At 40.6% G+C, this 21571-nt stretch overlaps 1 protein-coding gene across 2 annotated transcripts in view; it reads right to left on the bottom strand.

Moving 5' to 3' along the window:
* slc4a5a (solute carrier family 4 member 5a) overlaps positions 1-18721 on the bottom strand; it is a 151586-nt gene extending 132865 nt beyond the window's left edge. Inside the window, exon 1 of one of the 2 annotated variants that reach the window (XM_061986024.2) lies at positions 18367-18721. The gene's annotated coding sequence lies outside the window, so the exon portion shown is untranslated. The remainder of the gene's footprint in view (positions 1-18366) is intronic. The other variant, XM_061986025.2, reaches the window with a different exon arrangement.
* Between the last annotated feature and the right edge of the window lie 2850 nt (positions 18722-21571).

Raw genomic sequence — 21571 nt, 5'->3', positions numbered from 1 at the left:
CACCCTCGAAAAGGATTGCTCCCAAAGACTGGGGGTATCCATAATTCGCCGATAGGGAGAAGTTTTTATTCAAACGATGAGTTGGGTGTGTCTTGACCTCCGCGGCGGAGGCTCCGCCAAACCCCTGAAGCCGACTCACCGAACCTCTCGGGTTCGATCGAACCCAGGTTAAGAACCACTGCTCTGACCACAAGGCCACTGAGCATTTTTTACACCATGTTCAAAAAGAAGTAGGAAGAAGCAAGGCTTATCTAATCTTCCCCTTTTGCTCTTCATAGCAATTACTAACACATACTTCTCGTTTTCAATTTGTACTCAATTTGCATCAACGTGTTCTAAATAAATCAATAATGATGATTGAGAATGATGTAGTTGAGATCATTCAATCAGGCTTTTCTATGTCATGGAAAATGGGTCGTCCTACTCCTTTTCGAGCATGTTGAAAAGAGAAAGTGGAAAGTGTGATGTATCATGTTGTAATTGTATGCATGTTCGAAACAAACTCCAAACCAAGCCAAATTAGACTTCAAAATTCAAAAGCAGATCTAACTTCTATGACTTTCCTCAAGGCGACGCATAATGTGGCTCAGTGGGGTTTATGGCCGCCATCTGCCGGTGCGCACTCACTGGCCTCATCTACGAAACTGTGCATGGAATTCTGATTAAAATTATTGGCACAGGAGAAACCCCCAACATGTTCAGAAATATCAAACCTAGCGTACGCCTGCCTTCACCTAATGTAGGGTGAATGTGCGCACAGGTAACCAACCACACCTGGCGTTACACATTTCCACAGGTGGTCAATGCAAAGTGACTCATGGATGAGTCATTTCACAAAGGAAACAAAGTGGATATTAAGGTAAACATTTACATTGTTTGTGAGCATGTTTTTAAGATTGCTTTCCAATTGATTTTGAACATTTTGGATTCAAATAAGGTGGGTGCAAAAAGGCCCACCACCCGCGGTCGGAACCAGTGGAGTCGGGTGCGCTGCCAACTGGATGGCAGTGAAAGTGGAGGCTCCAGACGGATCAATTCGGGGCAGTAGAGGCTGACTTTTGGGACGTGGAACGTCTCTACGCTGGTGGGGAAGGAGCCTGAGCTGGTGCAGGAGGTGGAGCTCTACCAATTGGATCTGGTGGTGCTTACCTCTACGCATACCAAGGGCTCTGAAACCACACTCCTGGACAAAGGATGGATCTTGTTCACTTCTGGAGTTGCTCAGGGTGTGAGGGCCCAGGCGGGTGTGAGTGCCCGGCTGAGTGCCTGTATGTTGGAGTTCATCCCAGTGGACAAGAGGGTCGCCCCCCTTCGCCATATGGTTGGAGGGGGGGGGGTAAACTCTGACTGTTGCTTGTGTGTACGCACCAAACAAAAGTTCAGAGTATTCGGCCTTCTTGGATACCTTGCATAGGATCCTGTATGGGGCGCCGGCAGGGGATTCCATAGTCTTGCTGGGGGACTGTGGGCAATGACAGTGATACTTGGACTGGCGTGATTGGGAGGAACGGTCTCCCTGATCTGAACCTGAGTGGTGGATTGTTTGGACTTCTGTGCTAGTCATGGACTTGCGATAACACACTATGTTCAAGCATAAGGATGCTCATAGGTGTACCTGGTACCAGAGCAACCGAGGCCAAAGATCAATGATCGATTTTGTAATAGTATCAGCTGATCTGAGGCCATATGTTTTGGACACTCGGGTGAAGAGAGGGGCTGAACTGTCAACTGATCACCATTTGGTGGTGAGTTGGGTCAGATGGCGGGGGAAACCTCTAAACAGACCTGGCAAACCCAAGCGTGTAGTGCGGGTGAACTGGGAAGGACTTCAACTCCCACCTTCAGCTGGACTTCTCTGCCGTCCCTGTAGAGGTTGGGGACATTGAACAGGAATGAGCAATGTTCAAATCCTCTTTTGCTAAAACTGCAGCTGCAAGCTGTGGCCAGAAGGTCTTAGGTGCCTCAAGGGGCGGAAACCCTCGAACACCCTGGTGGACAGCGGTGGTCAGGGAAGCCGTCCGACTGAAGAAGGAGTCCTACCGGGGTATGTTATTCCAGGGAACTCCGGAGGCAGTTGCAAGGTACCGACAGGCCCGAAGAGCAGCGGCCGTGGCTGTGGACGAGGCTAAGCAGAGGGTGTGGGAGAAATTCGGGGAATCAGAAGGCAAAGCTTTCGGTCTACCGAGCTATCTACATTCCTACTCTCACCTATGGTCATGAAGTGTAGGTCATGACCGAAAGAATAAGATCGTGGATACAAGCAGCCAAAATTAGTTTCCTCAGAAGAGTGGCTGGCATCTCCCTTAGAGATAGGGTGAGAAGTTCAGTTACCCGAGAGAGACTCGGAGTAGAGCCGCTGCTCCTTTGCTTGGAAAGAAGCCAGCTTAGGTGGTTCGGGCATCTTGTGCAGATGCCTCACAAGCATTACCCTAGGGAGGTCCTTGTTGCACGTCCCACTGGTAGGAGACCCTGGGGCAGGCCAAGGACCAGATGGGGGGATTACATCTCCTCTCTGGCCTGGTAATGCTTCGGGATCCCCCAGGAGGAATTTGCCAATGTTGCTTTGGAGAGGGAAGTCTGAGGGTCTCTGCTAGAGCTATTGTCCCTGCTACCCAATTCCGGATAAGCGGTTGAAGATGAATGGATGCAAAAAGGCTGCTGTCCTCAAAGTCACAACATGAATGAAGTTATGCCGCAGATGGTTTGCTTTATTTCCGGACAAAAATTAAAAAACATTTAACTTAATGCTGACATTAACATCATGGGAATATTTGGAATATTATTATCCATCCATCCATTTTCTACCGCTTATTCCCTATATTATTATTATTATTGTTATTATAAACTAATTTTGTGTACAAGGAAATTAATAAGAGTAACTTCATGCACGTGGCCCTGGCACGTGTCACGCTAATAGAGGCCCTGGTAAGACAAATACATTTTGATATCGATGACATATTTGAAATATGTGACGAAGAGCAGTCTTATTTTTTAACAAATTGTCTAAGGTGGAGTAACGGAGCACTGATGACGTGCATACATCTTGTACACTTAATTATTGCAATGATGACTTAATGTGTATCATAATGAATGATTATCAACGACATAGTATTCTCATAATGATAAAATATAATGATAAAATATCCAAGTGCTTCATTGTTCTTTGACACATCTTTACATCATGATGTTAATACTCTTGTGCATAATGGTGTTTATGCTACCACGGTGATCACTCTTTTTATAGTCACCACTCATATGTTGAAGAGCACACACAATAACTAATTTGTAAAAATACAAACCCCGTTTCCATATGAGTTGGGAAATTGTGTTAGATGTAAATATAAACAGAATACAATAATTTGCAAATCTTTTTCAACCCATATTCAGTTGAATGCGCTACAAAGACAAAATATTTGATGTTCAAACTCATAAACTTTATTTTTTTTTTTGCAAATAATAATTAACTTAGAATTTCATGGCTGCAACACGTGACAAAGTAGTTGGGAAAGGGCATGTTCACCACTGTGTTACATGGCCTTTCCTTTTAACAGCACTCAGTAAACGTTTGGGAACTGAGGAGACACATTTTTGAAGCTTCTCAGGTGGAATTCTTTCCCATTCTTGCTTGATGTACAGCTTAAGTTGTTCAACAGTCCGGGGGTCTCCGTTGTGGTATTTTAGGCTTCATAATGCGCCACACATTTTCAATGGGAGACAGGTCTGGACTACAGGCAGGCCAGTCTAGTACCCGCACTCTTTTACTATGAAGCCACGTTGATGTAACACGCGGCTTGGCATTGTCTTGCTGAAATAAGCAGGGGCGTCCATGGTAACGTTGCTTGGATGGCAACATATGTTGCTCCAAAACCTGTATGTACCTTTCAGCATTAATGGCGCCTTCACAGATGTGTAAGTTACCCATGTCTTGGGCACTAATACACCCCCATACCATCACAGATGCTGGCGTTTAAACTTTGCGCCTATAACAATCCGGATGGTTCTTTTCCTCTTTGGTCCGGAGGACACGACGTCCACAGTTTCCAAAAACAATTTGAAATGTGGACTCGTCAGACCACAGAACACTTTTCCACTTTGTATCAGTCCATGTTAGATGAGCTCAGGCCCAGCGAAGCCGACGGCGTTTCTGGGTGTTGTTGATAAACGGTTTTCGCCTTGCAGAGGAGAGTTTTAACTTGCACTTACAGATGTAGCGACCAACTGTAGTTACTGACAGTGGGTTTCTGAAGTGTTCCTGAGCCCATGTGGTGATATCCTTTACACACTGATGTCGCTTGTTGATGCAGTACAGCCTGAGGGATCGAAGGTCACAGGCTTAGCTGCTTACGTGCAGTGATTTCTCCAGATTCTCTGAACCCTTTGATGATATTACGGACCGTAGATGGTGAAATCCCTAAATTGCTTGCAATAGCTGGTTGAGAAAGGTTTTTCTTAAACTGTTCAACAATTTGCTCAGGCATTTGTTGACAAAGTGGTGACCCTCGCCCCATCCTTGTTTGCGAATGACTGAGCATTTCATGGAATCTACTTTTATACCCAATCATGGCACCCACCTGTTCCCATTTTGCCTGTTCACCTGTGGGATGTTCCAAATAAGTGTTTGATGAGCATTCCTCAACTTTATCAGTATTTATTGCCACCTTTCCCAACTTCTTTGTCACGTGTTGCTGGCATCAAATTCTAAAGTTAATGATTATTTGCAAAAAAAAAAAAATATTTATCAGTTTGAACATCAAATATGTTGTCTTTGTAGCATATTCAACTGAATATGGGTTGGAAATGATTTGCAAATCATTGTATTTCGTTTATATTTACATCTAACACAATTTCCCAACTCATATGGAAACGGGGTTTGTATTATCAATAAGTGTGTCCTGAGATTCTACTTGGCTTTGTGTTTTTCTGATATAAACTCAGGTTGTACATAATGTTTATAAAGTCATCAATGGACTTTTGTTTGTTAAGGTTCAAGAGGCCAATGTTGAAGTAAAAAAGTTATTTTTTTCAACTGATTTCGGTAAAAGTTGCTATAATCCAGATCTCAAACGTATCAATGTTTGACTTAGGTGATCTATATACACAACGGATTAATACGTTCCTGTATATGTACTTTTTAGTTTAAGTTCTACACCTACTCCCCCTCCGTTCTTGTTGGTTCTGTTGATATAATTTAATTCATATCCTTCCAGGTCAAAATCCATTCCTGTTTCAGCATCTATCCTTGTTTCTGAGATGGATGGATGGCTGGATGGATGGATGGATGGATGGATGGATGGATGGATGGACGGATCCTTATCTATCCATCCATAGCAGGCCCGGCCCTAACCAATCTGGCGCCCTAGGCAAGATTTTAGGTGGCGCCCCCCCACATCGGCAGTGAAGTGTATACTCACAAGAAACCGAATAGCTTTGTCTTTGACCTTTTTTTTTTTTACTTACAACTATACCTAATATATAAAGGGGTGGAAAAGTGACTATTACCTGCAGGGCAAACATTAGCTAACCAGAAGGCAATAACATCCATCCATCCATTTTCTACCGCTTATTCCCTTTGGGGTCGCGGGGGGCGCTGGAGCCTAAATGTAAACAAAAACACCTGCTTAAAAGATCTAATACAAATGTCCCTGAGGAATGTAATGTGGGAGTACTGTAATTACCAGTGTTGGGTTAGTTACTGAAAACCAGTAACTAGTTACAGTTACTAGTTACTTTATTTCAAAAGTAACTCAGTTACTAACTCAGTTACTTACACCAAAAAGTAATGCGTTACTGTGAAAAGTAACTATTTAGTTACTTATTTTTTTCTCCTTTTTTTTAAGGCTCCCATTAATGCCCTTTTAGCCTTCGTTTCAGTACTGTTATTGCACTGGAGAATAATACAATGTGTTGATCAACTTGACATGCATTTGCATCACTGAACTCTGCTAAGCAATGTGGTCTACATACAACACACAAAGACAAAGATATGTTTCAAAGGGCCAATTTATTTCAGGCCACAACAAATTGACAAAACTATTTTAAATAGCTGCAACATAACATACATAAGTAACAAACCGCATAATAACAACATAGCTGTAAAGCTGGCTTCACCCAAGGAAGGCACACATGACATACACAAAGCCTAATCAGGCATTTTTTTTCTCTCAAGGAATTGTGAAATAAAATCATGTATTCAGGAGATCAACACTGTAGTGAAGCCCAGAAGACTCTACACATTTCCCCAGTTTTAGTTTAGAGAAAATGAAAGATTGGCCTGGCCCACTAGCATCCCTCTTTATGTTTGTGAACTTTATAGTCTATACATTTAGAGTGATGTGATAATCAAACACTCTAGAAGTCTAGAATGAAATAGTATATAAGAGAATTGACAGTGTGTACCTTCAATGATGAGCAGAGGCAGAGTTTGGAGTGTTTTCTTTAGCTCGCTTTCCATGTTTATGTACTCACTGTCCAGGTACTTGGAACATGTTTTCTGTGCCATTTGTTGTTTGATGCCAGTATCATGCTATTTAGCTGCCAGAAAACGTGTGACTCCACTGTAGAAATAGCCTGCATGTCTTCTAGCACATACGCTGCAATGGCTCTATCAATGTTGTCCTGGCTAGCAGTCCCTCCGTTAAAATCCTTAGGTGGAGGTGAAGTGGCATCGGAGTCTGTGTCTCTCTTTACTAGCGTCAAAGCATGTTGCTTATGTGGCGTGGCGAAGTTGGGAGAGTGGCCGTGCCAGCAATCTGAGGGTTACTGGTTCAATCCCCACCTTCTACCATCCTAGTCACATCCGTTGTGCCCTTGAGCAAGACACTTCAACCTTGCTCCTGATGGGTGGTGGTTAGTGCCTTGCATGGCAGCTCCCGCCATCAGTGTGTGAATGTGTGTGTGAATGGGTGAATGTGGAAATAGTGTCAAAGCGCTTTGAGTTCCTGAAAAAGGTAGAAAAGCTATACAAGTATAACCCATTTACATTTATGTAGCTGTTTCAGCAGATTTGAATTGCTGTTTTGGGCAGTATTCCCGGGTGCGGTCACTGTTGCTACTCACTGCTCCCCTCACCTCCCAGGGGGTGATCAAGGGTGATGGGTCAAATGCAGAGAATAATTTCACCACACCTAGTGTGTGTGTGACAATCATTGTCACTTTAACTTTAAGTAGATGGGATCTTTGATCCAAGACACAGCTTACATTTAACTAAAATGTTATTTTCTTTGTGCTCGACAAAAGAAAAGTAGTGACAATGTCTCCATGTAACTCGACTTCTGGCTTCGCCATGATGTCTTTTTAGTTGTTATGAGAGTAGCGTGTGTGTGTGTGTGTGTGGCCCTTTAAGTCCGGAGCTGTAAAGACCCACTGCCGGGTAAAGTGAAGGGTGTTAGCCCCGAAGTACATAGGCCCTGGAGGAACGTCCCCCCTGCACTCCGCTCCTCGGTCGAGGAAAACACGCCTTTTCTTTTCCTTGTGAGACAGAAGGACGACACTTCTTCTGTTTCTAGCCGATACTACATTAAAAAATAACGTAAAATAACGCAGTAACGCATCATGTAGTAACGGTAACTGAGTTACTGGATATAAAAAAATAACGCGTTAGATTACTAGTTACCGCCGAAACTAACGGCGTTACAGTAACGCGTTACTTAGTAACGCGTTAGTCCCAACACTGGTAATTACCTAACGTTACATTATTATTTTCCATAACAATTTAGCCCCCTCCACAATATTAACCCGACGTTAAAACAGAACTAGCTATTTATTGATTAGCAATTGCCGAATCATGTAACATTAGCTTAATGCTAAAAAGCCAGGTTACTATCACATTCTGTAACAGACAAATAATTTCATGTAGGCTAACGTTGCCTACCTGCAACCTCTGTCTTTTCTCGTTCCTCCTCCTCTTCTTTTCTCTTTTTTCTTCCCTGGGCACCTGACAGTTTTGGCCGTTTTGACATCTTGTGTTGATTTTTTGATGTGGTGACGTCCAAAAAGAGTCATGATACAGGAAGGGAGGGGGCGCACCATGCGGGGGGAGGGGGGGGGGGGGCGTAATGTTGTAACAAATAATATTTCTATTAAATAGGCTTTACTTTGCATTTTAATTAACGTGGGATTATTTTTTGTATTAAGAAATAATAGTACCAACTTTTTTTTCTCTTTTTTTTCTCCAACATTTGTGGCACTGGCGTGGCGCCCCCTGATGGACGGCGCCCTTAGCATTTGCCTATACGGCCTATGCCACGGGCCGGCCCTGATCCATAGTATCCTTACACTTTCCATCATTGTAACTGAGCTACTATGTGGAACAATTTCCCTTGTGGGTCATTAAAGTTTGTCGAAGTCTAAGCCTAAGTCTGATAGATAGATAGATAGATAGATAGATAGATGGATAGATGGATAGATGGATAGATGGATAGATAGATAGATAGATGGATAGATAGATAGATAGATAGATAGATGGATAGATAGATAGCAGTGTTTGTTAAATTGTTCCAAAAAATGCTTCATATTGTTGTAGTTTGCATACAAACGTCTGCTGTTTAAATGAATAATTAACAGTTTATTGTCGATTTTAATGTTTTTGTTATATTGTTCGTCTGTATAATAAAAACAATTATTCCTGGTATGAAAGAAAGAAAAAATGTATCTGGATCTATATCCTTATCTAATTCTGGACTACTATGATCTACGCTGCTGAAGGTTTTCAGTTCCATATATTCCTGTTCACCAATCATTTGTGTTGCTCTCTGAATGTCTATAAGTGTAGATGAATGTGCACCTTGTTCCGTAATCCCTTGGAGCGTTGTCATTTTGTAGTTGAATGTGGATGTTTGTTGTTAGAATAATTGTTTCTAAGTTATCACAAAAACTTTGTGTTACATTGAACCTACCAAGAGTAGGGCTCGTAAAACTCCACTGTGTAGGGGGGAAGCAAGATGAGGGTGTTCCTGTTTTCTTTCATGTATTATAATCAAACAGAAAGATATTGTCTGACCCAAGGACTATAATAGCGAAGAGGAAGCAGGACCAGAATCCCCTCCAGGCGACTTCCTTTTTCAACTGTTTTGCGAATGTTTTTTTGAACTGTTTTACGAACCTCTTTTTGAACTCGTTTACGACCTTTTCTGTGAAGTGTTTACAACCTCTTCTTTTGAACTGTTCTGTAACCAAAGGCAACGCTGTTTACGACCCACTTCCCTCTGAAAGCAGCTGTGGTCACGAATTCAGAGAAAGTCAAATAAAGGAGGAGTTGTACAATTTTTCCCCAGAGCGAGCTGGAGATTGTACAAGAGTAGAGTGTCCAGGCGACTCTCCTCAATATTGAGCAAAATTGAATTCTGTCTCTGTTTAATTCTTTGCTTCTTTTCTTGTTGAACCCGACATTTGTTTTCCGTCAGACTCCATTATCGTTGTTGTTGTTTCGGTTACTCTGGGAGTTTCAATATTCGTCCAGATCTTTGATGTCTTTGACAGCTAAGACTCTTGCTTCCGGACCCACACTCAGTTTGATGTAGATTTTTGCAGTTGGAGCTCTAAGTTCCCTGAGTTGTCCCCCGTTTCCTTAAGTCGCGTGCTTTCTTGCCGATTTCAGAGTCGCGTTTAGTGAGGTGCTCATTCATGTACACATTTGTACCCTTCAGTGTCAGCAATGCCATTTTGGATTTCTTGTTGGCGAGCTTAGCGATGATGACTGGCGTGGTGTTGTTGCCCATACTTGCCAACCTTGAGACCTCCGATTTCGGGAGGTGGGGGGTGAGGGTGGCGGGGGGCGTGGTCGGGGGTGGGGCGGGGGGCGTGGTTAAGAGGGGAGGAGTATATTTACAGCTAGAATTCCCCAAGTCAAGTAATTCATATATATTTATATATATATATATATATAAGAAATACTTGACTACTTGACTTTCAGTTAATTCTAGCTATATGTATATATATATATATATATATATATATATATATACATATATATATATATTTTATTATATATATATAAAATAAATACTTGAATTTCAGTGTTCATTTATTTACACATATACACACACATAACACTCATCTACTCATTGTTGAGTTAAGGGTTGAATTGTCCATCCTTGTTCTATTCTCTGTCACTATTTTTCTAACCATGCTGAAGACCCTCTCTGATGATGCATTCTGCTTCGTCTCCTTGTTGTGTGCGCAGTTGTGCACTGCACTCTCTAAAAGCCCTAGATGTTATTGTCACATATGCATGTACAGTAGATGGCAGTATTGTCCTGTTTAAGAGTGTCACAACATTGCTGTTTACGGCAGACAAACTGCTTTACGGTAGACGAAAACGTGACTGCTGTTGTTGTGTGTTGTTGCCGCGCTGGGAGGACGTTAATGAAACTGCCTAACAATAAACCTGGAGGGGGCGTGGCCTCCAGCTCCGCCTGAATTTCGGGAGATCTTCGGGAGAATATTTGTCCCGGGAGGTTTTCGGGAGAGGCGCTGAATTCCGGGAGTCTCCCGGAAAATCCGGGAGGGTTGGCAAGTATGTTGTTGCCTCTTCTATTCAATGAGATGCACGGATCAACGGTGTTAATTTTGACATCAATTCTCTTTGATTGCAGCAAGATGACCACTTGTTCCTCTTGTCGAAGTGGTCAACTTTCTGCAATCAAAGAGAACGTCTTGCTATCAAAGTGAAACGTGAAGTGTTATTAGACATGGTAAAATGCTCAGAAAGTGATGTAACGCCAATCAACTTTGGCTGCACGCCTGTTTAGAGCCACTCAAACGCCGCATTCATCATGAAGGATAAAGACGGTATCTTTGAACGCGTGAAAGGATCTTCGCTAATGAAATGCCAACCATCCATTTTCTACCGCTTATTCCCTTTGGGGTCGCGGGGGGCGCTGGAGCCTATCTCTGCAAAAAGTCAGTGTTCAAAAACAAGAAAAAAAAATAATAAAATTAGGGGTATTTCATTCAGGAATCAGCACCTCCAAGTCCGAGTCCATGGTTCTCGCCGGGAAAAGGGTGGAGTGCCATCTCCGGGTTGGGGAGGAGATCTTGCCCCAAGTGGAGGAGTTCAAGTACCTCGGAGTCTTGTTCACGAGTGAGGGAAGAGTGGATCGTGAGATCGACAGGCGGATCGGTGCGGCGTCTTCAGTAATGCGGACGCTGTATCGATCCGTTGTGGTGAAGAAGGAGCTGAGCCGGAAGGCAAAGCTCTCAATTTACCGGTCGATCTACGTTCCCATCCTCACCTATGGTCATGAGCTTTGGGTTATGACCGAAAGGACAAGATCACGGGTACAAGCGGCTGAAATGAGTTCCCTCCGCCGGGTGGCGGGGCTCTCCCTTAGAGATAGGGTGAGAAGCTCTGCCATCCGGGGGGAGCTCAAAGTAAAGCCGCTGCTCCTCCACATGGAGAGGAGCCAGATGAGGTGGTTAAGGCATCTGGTCAGGATGCCACCCGAACTTCTCCCTAGGGAGGCGTTTAGGGCACGTCCGACCGGTAGGAAGCCACAGGGAAGACCCTGGACACGTTGGGAAGACTATGTCTCCCAGCTGGCCTGGGAATGCCTCGGGATCCCCCGGGAGGAGCTGGACGAAGTGGCTGGGGAGAGGGAAGTCTGGGCTTCCCTGCTTAGGCTGCTGCCCCCGCGACCCGACCTCGGATAAGCGGAAGAAGATGGATGGATGGTATTTTATTTGAACTAAGCAAAATTATCTGCCAATAGAACAAGAAAATTCGGCTTTTTCCAAAACAAGTAAAATTAGTTAACCTCAATGAACCCAATAATACATTAAAATAAGTATATTCTCACTAATAACAAGTGCATTTTTTTTTTGGAGAAATTTTTTTTTTTGACTTTTTTGCTCAATATGTTGAAAACTATTCTTAAATTAAGTAAATGCTAGTGCCATTTTCTTGACATAATGATTTTTTTTTTGCTTGAAATAAGAAATGATTACTTTAAAAAATTAGTTTTATACTTGTGAGTGTTGATGACACAGCTTTGCAACAGTTGATATTCTAGTTTCAAGCATGTTTTATTCAATATAGGTCATCAAATCTCAGCAACAAGCTGTAATATCTTACTGAGATCATTTAGGACCAAAACCCTTAAAACAAGTAAAACACTCTAACATAAAATCTGCTTAGAGAGAATAATTATCTTATCAGACAGAAAATAAGCAAATATCACCCTTATTTGAGATATTTCATCTTACTTAGATTTCAGTTTTTGCAGTGTATACACTTTGCACCACCAACTGTGCAAGAAAACCACTACAATAAATGGAGTGGTCCTCTTTTATATGTCGTTTCATAACAATCTTATATAGTACAGTGTGAGTGATTTAGGTGCAATTTACCTTTAATTTATGTATGCGTTCTGACTCAACACACATTTCTGTCGTAGGAACCGAGGACCTTTGTACAGTCATCACAATATATATATATATATATATATATATATATATATATATATATATGTATATATATATATATATATATATATATATATATATATATGTGTGTGTGTGTGTATATATATATATATATATGCAATGTAACGATTAACTGTATTCATGATCATGAGAAACCACGGTAAATCTCCTGACCGTTATTAGCCAATATATTTATGGAGATGTGTTGTACATGAATGCTACACTGCAAAAAACTGAAATCTAAGTAAGATGAAATATCTCAAATAAGGGTGATATTTGCTTATTTTCTGTCTGATAAGATAATTCTTCTCACTAAGCAGATTTTATGTTAGAGTGTTTTACTTGTTTTAAGGGTTTTGGTCCTAAATGATCTCAGTAAGATATTACAGCTTGTTGCTGAGATTTGATTACCTATATTGAGTAAAACATGCTTGAAACTAGAATATCAACAAAAAAATCATGATTTTGACACAATTGTGTTTCATAATTAAAAACAGATGACAGCCAAATGGACTTTGCTGTTTTATTTTCAATGAAACAATAGAAAATACGTACTCATATAGTAGTACAGTTGGCACAGTACAATAAACTGACAGTTAATATTTAAACATTTAACATTTCTAACAATTTTGAACAGAAATAGTTCATGCACATTCAGATAAATTCTTCAAAATTACAATTAAAAACATTTTGGTCGAGGGCCGGGCTGTATATATGCGCACTAATTGACTGAAAGAGCACGCACTTGGCGCGATGATGTCATGTTATCCATGGAAAAATGCATTTTTAGACAATATAAATTGCCTGAGCGGCTAGGAGACCCCGAGAGTAACAAGCGCTTTCCTTGTTGCCTTTCCATTAAGAACAATAAATTCGTTTTTAGTATAAGTAAATGTAATGCCGAGCGCATATCATTATGTCAAGATAATGGCACCAGCATTTGTTTAATTTAAGAATATTTTTCAACATATTGAGCAAAAAGTTCCCTTTTTTTTCTTTTTCTACCAAGAAAAGTGCACTTGTTATTAGTGAGAATATACTTATTTTAAGGTATTTTGGGATTAATTGAGGTTAGCTAGTTTTACTTGTTTTGGAAAGTCTTGACAAGCCAAATTTTCTTGTTCTATTGGCAGATAATTTTGCTTAGTTCAAATAATATACCCCTAATTTTTGTATTTTTTTTTCTTGTTTTTGAACACTGACTTTTTGCAGTGCAGTCATGACAGTGTATGTGTATTATATATATATGTATATATATACAAGGTAATGATTAACTGTATTCATGATCATGAGAAACCACGGTAAATCTCCTGACCGTTATTAGCCAATATATCTATGGAGATGTGTTGTTCATGAATGCTGCTGCTGGTTGTCTCCACAAGCTGGATAGTGTGTACCACGGTGCACTGAGATTCATCACCAACTGCGCTCCCCTTACTCACCATTGTGTGTTATACTCAATGGTTAACTGGACATCTTTATGTGCTCTACGCCTCAATCATTGGTATGTGTTCATCTACAAAACCATTCTGGGTATTACTCCATCTTATCTATCTTGTTTTTTAACAAAGAAACAAGGAAGTCACAATCTTCGTTCAATGAATGTTCTGCAATTTGTTGTCCCCAAAGTAAGAACTGAACTGGGCAAGAAAGCATTTAGGTTTTCAGCACCGAAGGCTTGGAATAACCTACAATCGAATCTTCAACTTCAAACCCTTGTTACATTAAATGAGTTCAAAGCTTCTGTGAAAGGATTGCAGTCAATCTTGTATGCACACGTGTCATGTGAGCAAGTTTTAATGTTGTAAATTTGATGTTTTATGTGTTATTTACTGTTTTTAATGTAACCTTGCTGCTGCCCTCTTGGCCAGGTCTCCCTTGGAAAAAGAGATCTCTGATCTCAATGAGATTTTACCTGGTTAAATAAAAGGCTAAATAAAAAAAATGGTTAAACTGATTGATAACCCCACCTTGCACTGCAAAAACTGAAATCTAAGTTAGATGAAATATCCCAAATAAGGGTGATATTTGCTTATTTTCTGTCTGATAAGAAAATTCTTCTCACTAAGCAGATTTTATGTTAGAGTGTTTTACTTGTTTTAAGGGTTTTGGTCCTAAATGATCTCAGTAAGATATTACAGCTTGTTGCTGAGATTCGATGACCTATATTGAGTAAAACATGCTTGAAACTAGAATATCAACTGTTGCAAAGCTGTGTCATCAACACTCACAAGTATAAAACTACTTTTTTAAAGTAATCATTTCTTACTTCAAGCATGAAAAAAAATCATTATGTCAAGAAAATGGCACTAGCATTTACTTAATTTAAGAATAGTTTTCAACATATTGAGCAAAAAAGTCAAAAAAAAAATTCTACCAAAAGAAATGCACTTGTTATTAGTGAGAATATACTTATTTTAATGTATTTTTGGGTTCATTGAGGTTAACTAATTTTACTTGTTTTGGAAAGTCTTGACAAGCCGAATTTTCTTGTTCTATTGGCAGATAATTTTGCTTAGTTCAAATAAAATACCATCCATCCATCTTCTTCCGCTTATCCGAGGTCGGGTCGCGGGGGCAGCAGCCTAAGCAGGGAAGCCCAGACTTCCCTCTCCCCAGCCACTTCGTCCAGCTCCTCCCGGGGGATCCCGAGGCGTTCCCAGGCCAGCCGGGAGACATAGTCTTCCCAACGTGTCCTGGGTCTTCCCCGTGGCCTCCTACCGGTCGGACGTACCCTAAACGCCTCCCTAGGGAGAAGTTCGGGTGGCATCCTGACCAGATGCCTGAACCACCTCATCTGGCTCCTCTCCATGTGGAGGAGCAGCGGCTTTACTTTGAGCTCCTCCCGGATGACAGAGCTTCTCACCCTATCTCTAAGGGAGAGCCCCACCACCCGGCGGAGGAAACTCATTTCGGCCGCTTGTACCCGTGATCTTGTCCTTTCGGTCATAACCCAAAGCTCATGACCATAGGTGAGGATGGGAACGTAGATCGACCGGTAAATTGAGAGCTTTGCCTTCCGGCTCAGCTCCTTCTTCACCACAATGGATTGATACCGTGTCCGCATTACTGAAGACGCCACACCGATCCGCCTGTCGATCTCATGATCCACTCTTCCCTCACTCGTGAACAAGACTCCGAGGTACTTGAACTCCTCCACTTGGGGCAAGATCTTCTCCCCAACCCGGAGATGGCACTCCACCCTTTTCCGGGCGAGAACCATGGACTCGGACTTGGAGGTGCTGATTCCCGAATGAAATACATGCTTGAAACTAGAATATCAACAAAAAAATCATGACTTTGACACAATTGTGTCTCATAATTAAAAACAGATGACAGCCAAATGGACTTTGCTGTTTTATTTTCAATGAAACAATAGAAAACTCATATAGTAGTACAGTTGGCACAGTACAGTAAACTGATAGTTAATATTTAAACATTTAACATGTGACATTTCAAACTATTTTGAACAGAAATACTTCATGTACATTCAGATAAATTCCTCAAAATTACAATAAAACATTTTTTGGCCGGGGGCTGGGCTGTATATATGGACTGAAAGAGCATGCACTTGGTGCGATGATGTCATGTTATCGATGGAAAAATGCATTTTTATACAATATGATTTGCCTGAGCGGCTAGGAGACCCCGAGAGTAACAAGCGGTTGCCTTGTTGTCTTTCCATTAAGAACAATAAATTAGTTTTTAGTATAAGTTTGCTGGTTTCAAAAAAAGTAATACCAAGCGCATATCATTATGTCAAGATAATGGCACTAGCATTTACTTCATTTAAGAATATTTTTCAACATATTGAGCAAAAAGGTCCCTTTTTTTTTATTTTTCTACCAAGAAAAGTGCACTTGTTATTAGTGAGAATATACTTATTTTAAGGCATTTTTGGGTTAATTGAAGTTAGCTAATTTTAGTTGTTTTGGAAAGTCTTGACAAGCCAAATTTACTTGTTCTATTGGCAGATAATTTTGCTTAGTTCAAATAAAATACCCCTCATTTTTGTATTTTTTTTTCTTGTTTTTGAACACTGACTTTTTGCAGTATATATATATATATATATATATATATATATATATATATATATATATATATATATGTATATATATATATATATATATATATGTATATATATATGAGGGCGTTTAGCCTCACACAGCCAAGTTCCAGTACCGTTAGGGATGTTTGCAGCGCTGGTTCCCAGCCTCAGTAATTGTGCTGTCACATCAGTGCCCTTCACACCCAGTAAACAAAGGGATCAATGGGCTCACTCTGTCACCAAAACACCAAATACGTTCACGTGCACATGGGACAGTGGTTTCATGCTCGTATGCCTGCGAGCACACGTGCCGCTAGTTTCTGTCGCCCGTGTTTAAACAGTTTAAAACTACCCAAAGCTGAATTTGTACTGCAACAATGACAATTGATTAATACAAATAATAATAATGCTTGAGTTTTAGATACATATACATGGTTTGTTTTGATTCATCTGAGGTTTATGTGTAAACATTTGGTCTAATCAAGCTTTAAAAACAAGAGTTACCTTTTAAAAAGTAAAAGCAATAGTATAAAAAAAACAATAACATTTTTCACATTCTATGCAATCTATATCCTAATTTACACTCAAAAGAATTGTGTGTCTGCAAGACAATAATCATCACATTGAGGTAGTTATGCACTGCAAAAAGTCAGTGTTCAAAAACAAGAAGAAAAAATACAAAAATGAGGGGTATTTTATATGAAGTAAGCAAAATTATCCGCCAATTGAACAAGAAAATCTGGCTTGTCAAGACTTTCCAAAACAAGTAAAATTAGCTAACCTCAATGAACCCCAAAATTCCTTAAAATAAGTATATTCTCACTAATAACAAGTGTACTACTATATGAGTACGTATTTTCTATTGTTTCATTAAAATTAAAACAGCAAAGTCCATTTTGCTGTCATCTGTTTTAATATGAGACACAATTGTGTCAAAGTCATGATTTTTTTTTTTTTTACATGCTCGAAATAAGAAATGATTACTTTAAAAAAGTAGTTTTATACTTGTGAGTGTTGATGACACAGCTTTGCAACAGTTGATATTCTAGTTTCAAGCATGTTTTACTCAATATAGGTCATCAAATCTCAGCAACAAGCTGTAATATCTTACTGAGATCATTTCGGACCAAAACCCTTAAAACAAGTAAAACACTCTAACATAAAATCTGCTTAGTGAGAAGAATGATCTTATCAGACAGAAAATCAGCAAATATCACCCTTATTTGAGATATTTCATCTTACTTAGATTTCAGTTTTTGCAGTGTGCTGCATTATTGGTTTGATGCACATTCTAAAAATGCAATTAAACAAGAGAAAAGTGGCAAAAAAAATCCTGAAAAAATATAAAAAATGGGAGAAAAAACTGAAATGTTGATAATAATATTACTAGTACTATTAATAATAATATCAGGCTTCACAGCCAATAAAACAAGCTGATATGCAAGATGTTTTTAGTTTCTGTTTTTGTATATATCGACACTGGATTTTTAACCTGTTTACACAATTTTAGATAATAAATTACTTACCGTATTTTTCGGACTATAAGTCGCAGTTTTTTTCCAGTGCGACTTATATATGTTTTTTTCCATTTTTATTATGCATTTTCGGCAGGTGCGACTTATACTCCAAAAAATACGGGAGTTATTTTTTAACATTTGGACATCTCTGTTGTACAAGATTAAATACTCAACCTAAAACATGACAATTAGCTGGAAAAACAGCCTCCTGCTATCACTTAAGAATGTGCAAACATGGGCACAAACAATCATTGACAACACTTGCAGTGGAAAACCCCTTGATTGGAGGATTAAATAAGATGTAAAGAAATTCAGCAGGACACAGTGGAGGGAAAACAAAGCAACGATACCAAAAAAGGAGATGACAAAGTATGGACCTACCTGCTTCAGTGGTCAGCCAGATGAAGTAAAGATGACAATCGTAGCTTGTTGGGTCACATCAGTAAAAATATGCCAGTGAAGCGCCACCAAAACTGCAAAGGAGAAAAAGCTTCATTCTGATGGTGTCTGTCTGTCAAAGTGCCTCCGTTTTCTGTCCCGCTCTCACTGTCTCATCACCGCTTCAATGATAGGAAAACGACAACTGGCAAAGGCCTTGAGGCAGGGAGTTATGTCAAAATACGCTTGACACCATCCTGTCATAGGACATCTCTGAGTACACTGCACCAGCAGGCCAATACGGTATCAATAGTGTATAATTGATAGATCAATTATCACTGGTAGGTACACTCACACATTCTAATAATAGGACCTACAGTAGACGATTATGCCTTTACAAATATAATGCAAGATAAATATTCATTTGCAAATGTGTATTCCTCCACTTAAAGGGGAACATTATCACCAGACCTATGTAAGCGTCAATATATACCTTGATGTTGCAGAAAAAAGACCATATATTTTTTTAACCGATTACCGAACTCTAAATGGGTGAATTTTGGCGAATTAAACGCCTTTCTATTATTCGCTCTCGGAGCACATCGGGAAGCAATCCGCCATTTTCTCACTTTCGTCGGTGTGTTGTCGGAGGGTGTAACAACACGAACAGGCACGGATTCAAGTTGCACCAGTGGCCCAAAGATGCGAAAGTGGCAATAAGTTGGACGAAATTTGTTCAAAATACGAGGCTGTGGGGAAAGCCGACGAAAATGGTCAGTCGTTTGTTCCGCACACTTTACTGACGAAAGCTATGCTACGACAGAGATGGCAAGAATGTGTGGATATCCTGCGACACTCAAAGCAGATGCATTTCCAACGATAAAGTCAAAGAAATCTGCCGCCAGACCCCCATTGAATCTGCCGGAGTGTGTGAGCAATTCAGGGACAAAGGGCCTCGGTAGCACGGCAAGCAATGGCGGCAGTTTGTTCCCGCAGACGAGCGAGCTAAACCCCCTGGATGTCTTGGCTCACACCGTCCCTTATGGATGACTTGATAGGTTAGACAAGCATTGTGATAAATATTGAACTCGGTCAGTCTTAAGAGATGATAATCATGGAATAGATGTCGAGTGGGGGCATTAAACTTGGACCATGACAGGGCCCGTATGATTTTCTTTTGCATGGATTCTAATTTGTGAAGGTAGCTAGGGAAGGTTTTACACCAGATGACATTACAGTAGTTTAGATGTGGTTCAAAGAGAGTTTTATATAGGGTAAGTAGAGCATAAAGAGGAAGATAATGACGAAGGTGAAAGAACAGGCCAACATATTTGGATAATTTGTTTAAAGGGGAACATTATCACCAGACCTATGTAAGCGTCAATATATACCTTGATGTTGCAGAAAAAAGACCATATATTTTTTTAACCGATTTCCGAACTCTAAATGGGTGAATTTTGGCGAATTAAACGCACAACAACGTGACGTCACATCGGGAAGCAATCCGCCATTTTCTCACTTTCGTCGGTGTGTTGTCGGAGGGTGTAACAACACGAACAGGGACGGATTCAAGTTGCACCAGTGGCCCAAAAATGCGAAAGTGGCAAGAAATTGGACGAAATTTGTTCAAAATACGAGGCTGTGGGGAAAGTTGACGAAATGGTCAGTCGTTTGTTCCGCACACTTTACCGACGAAAGCTATGCTACGACAGAGATGGCAAGAATGAACCGAAGATGATCAAGAGAAGAATATCGACTCTAGCTTCCCTGGCCTGCTGACATCAACTCCAAAACTGGACAAATCAGCTTTCAGGAAAAGAGAGCGGATGAGGGTATGTCTACAGAATGCATTAATTGATGAAAATGTATTCATTACTCGCGGCTTTACGTAAATTATTATACATGAACTGTGTTTACCAATAATTTAGCTTAAAAACATTTATTGTTTTCAATCATTTGAGTACATTCGAGTAGTCTTGTGTAATGCAGTATTTTGTGTCTATTTAAAGTTAAAGTTAAAGTTAAAGTACCAATGATTGTCACACACACACACTAGGTGTGGCGAGATTATTCTCTGCATTTGACCCATCACCCTTGATCACCCCCTGGGAGGTGAGGGGAGCAGTGGGCAGCAGCGGTGGCCGCGCCCGGGAATAATTTTTGGTGATTTAACCCCCAATTCCAACCCTTGATGCTGAGTGCCAAGCAGGGAGGTAATGGGTCCCATTTTTATAGTCTTTGGTATGACTCGGCCGGGATTTGAACTCACAACCTACCGATCTCAGGGCGGACACTCTAACCACTAGGCCACTGAGTAGGCTATATTTAGGTATGGTTATCCTGAGTGCTGAAATCGTGGAAAAAAATATGTTCTTAGCGCGCCTGAAATGGGCTGTCTGCACTCTCAAAGTGCATGTTGTTGCCAAATGTATTTCATATGCTGTAAACCTAGTTCATAGTTGTTAGTTTCCTTTAATGCCAAACAAACACATACCAATCGTTGGTTAGAAGGCGATCGCCGAATTCGTCCTCGCTTTCTCCCGTGTCGCTGGCTGTCGTGTCGTTTTCGTCGGTTTCGCTTGCATACGGTTCAAACCGATATGGCTCAATAGCTTCAGTTTCTTCTTCAATTTCGTTTTCGCTACCTGCCTCCACACTACAACCATCCATTTCAATACATGCGTAATCTGTTGAATCGCTTAAGCCGCTGAAATCCGAGTCTGAATCCGAGCTAATGTCGCTATACCTTGCTGTTCTATGCACCATGTTTGTTTGTATCGGCATCACTGTGTGACGTCACAGGAAAATGTACGGGTGTATATAACGATGGTTAAAATCAGGTACTTTGAAGCTTTTTTTAGGGATATTGCGTGATGGGTAAAATTTTGAAAAAAACATCGAAAAATAAAATAAGCCACTGGGAACTGATTTTTAATGGTTTTAACCCTTCTGAAATTGTGATAATGTTCCCCTTTAAGGCCAGATACGGTCCTTGGATTAATGACAGGTTTGTTTAATTCACTGCCATGTATATTTGATCAGAAGAGAACATTTTCATCCATCCATCCAATTCCTACCGCTTGTCCCTTTCGGGGTCGAATTGGGTGCTGGAGCATATCTCAGCTGCATTCGGGTGGAAGGCGGTGTACACCCTGTACAAGTCGCCACCTCATCGCAGGGCCAACACAGACAGACAACATTCACACAC

This window comes from Nerophis lumbriciformis, linkage group LG12 (assembly GCF_033978685.3).
Source record: "Nerophis lumbriciformis linkage group LG12, RoL_Nlum_v2.1, whole genome shotgun sequence".
Classification (NCBI taxonomy): Eukaryota; Metazoa; Chordata; class Actinopteri; order Syngnathiformes; family Syngnathidae; genus Nerophis; species Nerophis lumbriciformis.
Note: the sequence above shows the minus strand (reverse complement) of the source record. Positions and strands in the feature narration are given on the sequence as shown.